This window comes from Betta splendens, chromosome 5, assembly GCF_900634795.4.
Source record: "Betta splendens chromosome 5, fBetSpl5.4, whole genome shotgun sequence".
Lineage (NCBI taxonomy): Eukaryota > Metazoa > Chordata > Actinopteri > Anabantiformes > Osphronemidae > Betta > Betta splendens.
In genome coordinates, this window is record NC_040885.2 from 20,070,093 (window position 1) to 20,073,475 (window position 3,383).

At 49.7% G+C, this 3,383-nt stretch overlaps 1 long non-coding RNA gene across 1 annotated transcript; it reads left to right on the plus strand.

Moving 5' to 3' along the window:
* Positions 1 to 311: 311 nt before the first annotated feature.
* LOC114855180 (uncharacterized) lies at positions 312 to 2,537 on the plus strand. Its single transcript, XR_003785893.3, has 3 exons — positions 312 to 1,500; positions 1,651 to 1,842; positions 2,130 to 2,537. It is a non-coding gene; the product is annotated as an uncharacterized LOC114855180 (long non-coding RNA).
* Positions 2,538 to 3,383: the final 846 nt, after the last annotated feature.

Sequence of the window (3,383 nt, forward strand, 5' to 3'; positions counted from 1 at the left end):
CCTCAGTTGAAGCTCCCTCAGGTTCAGTTCGGTGGAGGCTGAGTTCGGCCAGGGCTCAGTCCTTGATGTCGGCCTGCAGCTGCCTGCAGACACATCGGCACACGGTCTGATGTGACCATCACAGTCCTGTTTGTTTCCAAATCTTCTTCAGCCGGCAGGAACCAAACACACGTGTCTCCAGGTTTGTACCACAGAGCCATGATCCAGCTACAGTATGTGTGACCAGGCTCATGACTGACCTCCACACCAGCACTGAACATTGGGAGACATACAGATCCCAGTCAAAGAATCAAAGAGCTGAGTGTCGCCTGTTCAGTCACATGGACTGTCTCTGCTCACTGCTTATTTGTGTGTAGCAGCAGGACGTGATCCAAACCCCAGCGTGTTGAGGTTTAGCTGCACAGAAACAACAGGTAATGCTTTGGCAAATGATGAGCATTCCCTGCAGTTAATGTGTGACATTCATAAAAAAAACAGCCCCACACAGGCTGGCGAGCAGCTTCCTCTTTTCATCCTGAGGAGAAAATAGAGTCCGTTTCTCAGCTCACTCGCCTCCTTCCTCCTTTCTCACCTCCTCCTCCCCAGCTTCTCTTTCTTGGTGAGAACTGAAACATAATGGCAGTGGTGGGACTGTGTGAAGTCAATGCCTGCAAACAACAACATGTTGTGCGCCCGGGTTGCCTTGGCAACGGACTTTGAGCCCACAAGGTGCGATGGGAGATGCTGCACCAGTGCTGCTGTAATGTCAGTCAGCTCTGTGGTTCCTGCCTCGTCCTCCGTCAGTGTCGGGTCGGCCTGGTCCCAACCCCGACAGGCTGCAGCCCAGCAACAGGTGGACAGCGTCCGCGCGTCTCCTTCCTGCATCGCCCTCCTGCATCGCCCTCCACTGAATGAGTTCCTGCCTTGTCACCGAGTGATTAATGCTTGCAAAGGGCTGCTACCGTGCTCGGTGTGACCGACTCGCTGGGTGACGTGATCATTCATTTGTATTACAGAGATTCACAAATGCAGATAATTCCCCAGTATTGTTTTTTGACAGTGAACTCTGAGATAATCATAAATCATACTTTTTCTGTGTGAGGTTGTGAGATGTCCCGTCCAGGAGCGATTCATCATCTTAATAAATGTGTCACCACTGGGCTTTTTCTGTACTGGCGGGCTTTGTTGGATCTTCGCACGCTGCCACAGCGCTGAGCTGAGGAGCCTCACCTCAGAACCCCAGCCATCACCAGCCGCTGGGAACCACAGGGTTTAATGTGTCGCCCCCCCCAAACCTCACGCCGTCTCTCAGCTGTCGCTTCTTTTCACGCTGACCAGCGCATGAGACCAACCGTGACGTGCTGAGTGACAGCGGGGACTCGGCCTCTGCACCAGGTGACTCACCGCGCAGCACTTTTCAAGCCTCTGCACCACAGACGGGATTTCTGCTTCCATCTGGCCTGGAAATGTTAGCGCTTCACAAAGAAGAAGGAATGTGGGAGGTCAAAGGTCAACATCGCTGTGAGTTTCAGTTACTTGACACCTTTCTGAGATGAATTGACTGTAAAAGTGGTGCAGGCTGCTTCACTCACTCTGTACAATGTAACACAACATAGTACTGTAATGTACTCATGTACTGTGATGTAGTACATGTTGCTGCTATTATTTCAGACTCCATTTCCGGTTACTGGTGTGATGTGGCTTTAGAGACCAGCACCACCCAGTTGTGTGTCGCTGCCACTGGATGATGGAGGAGCTGAGCAGCAGTAGACGCTGTCACCTTCACGGCTGCTCGATGTCTGTCATTACCAGCATGACTGCCAGGCGCCTTTGAGCAACTGTTTGCTGCTCTACAAACAGCAGGTGTGCCCCTGAGCAAGGCACTCGAACGAGGCCGTGAAGCTGGTCACGACTAAAGATTAGAACCACACAGCCAGACATCAAGTAACAGACGCAGCGTGTTGTAGACGAGTAGAATCATATATTATTTGATTTTATCTCAGAAATGAAACCTTTTTAATTTCATGTCTTTTAATTAAATATAGTTAACTGAGTAATTACTAGGATTTATGAGAGCCTCAGAGACTTAAAGTATCTGAAAGGAGAATAACACTGTTAATGACTTCTTTACTGTATGCTTATTGTTCCAGTGACTCGTTCTAGCAGGTGAGGAAGAGTCCACCTGTCCACAAGTAAGGAACATGAGCTGTATGCGGATGTTCTCGCCAGATGTTCTAAGAGGCTGTTCTATCAGACACTCTGCCCATGGTGCTGCTTCCTGCCCTGCCTCATGCTCTGCCTCGCTCTCATCCACGGGAGGCAGATTAATCCCGTTCCTCTGGTTTCTTCTAATCAAGGCCGTCTCACACCTTGACAGCCCGTCAGTAAAGGTCAACACAGCCGGCGAGTGGGAAGACAAATAATTTACTCATTATGACTCGTTTGACAAATATAGAAAGTCAATAACGACGCTGTGGAAATGATTTAGCTCAGCAGAACCACTGGCTCCTACGACAGACTGGGAATCCATTAAAGAGCAGACCTGTTTTATTGTAGCTTCATTCATCTGCAGCAGAAACATGTTTCAGCAGAACGAAAAGTTTAAAAGCCATCAAATGATGTGTTGTCTATTGACGGCAAAGCGATGACTGGTTTCTCTGTGAACTTGACTCAGAGCAGCTGAGACTCAGATGGTCCACGTGTATAGTCAGGACCTCCAGGCTCCTTCCAGTTCCACATTAGACACGTGGCAGAGTAAGTCTTTATGACACCACTGAAATATAAAAGCTTCTAGAGAATCTGTGGGGCTCTTACGTTGACTTTCTGTGGGGATGCGGCCTGTAGCCTGGCCCTGAGACAGTGTAAACTGCCACCTTTGCTTCTGGAGAGAGCGAGACCCGGTGAGAGAGAGACCCGTAGCTTCCGCCAGACGTCCCTGCATTGTGCTGTAATCAGCTCCAATCACTCACATACAAGCACTAATGGAAATGAGCTGTTTACACCTGGACGACCGTGATGGATGAACTCCTTTCTCTTGGACGCCCTGTTCTGGGTGGAGCTGGTACCAGCCTCAGGTGGCTGTGAGAGGATGGTGCCGGTCCAGCTGATGCTCAGTAGCGTCGTGGAGATTCAGTCGCCTGGGCTGAATTCAGAAGAGAATCTAGACAGAGGAGGTTCGCTGCTGGTCAGTGGTCAGAGACTGGTAGCTGTTGTTCTCAAGTTCTTTAAAACCAACTTTGGATCTTTACCAGTAAGTCGGTTGTCATGGTAACATAATAACTACCTGGTGCTTGGCACAGCTTAGCTAACTGGAACTCTATATGTCTCTATCTGGGATAGAGCTTTGGACTGGTCCGAGTAGAACCTCTGGTTCCGCCCGGTCTCTCTCTCACTTAAAGCAGAGC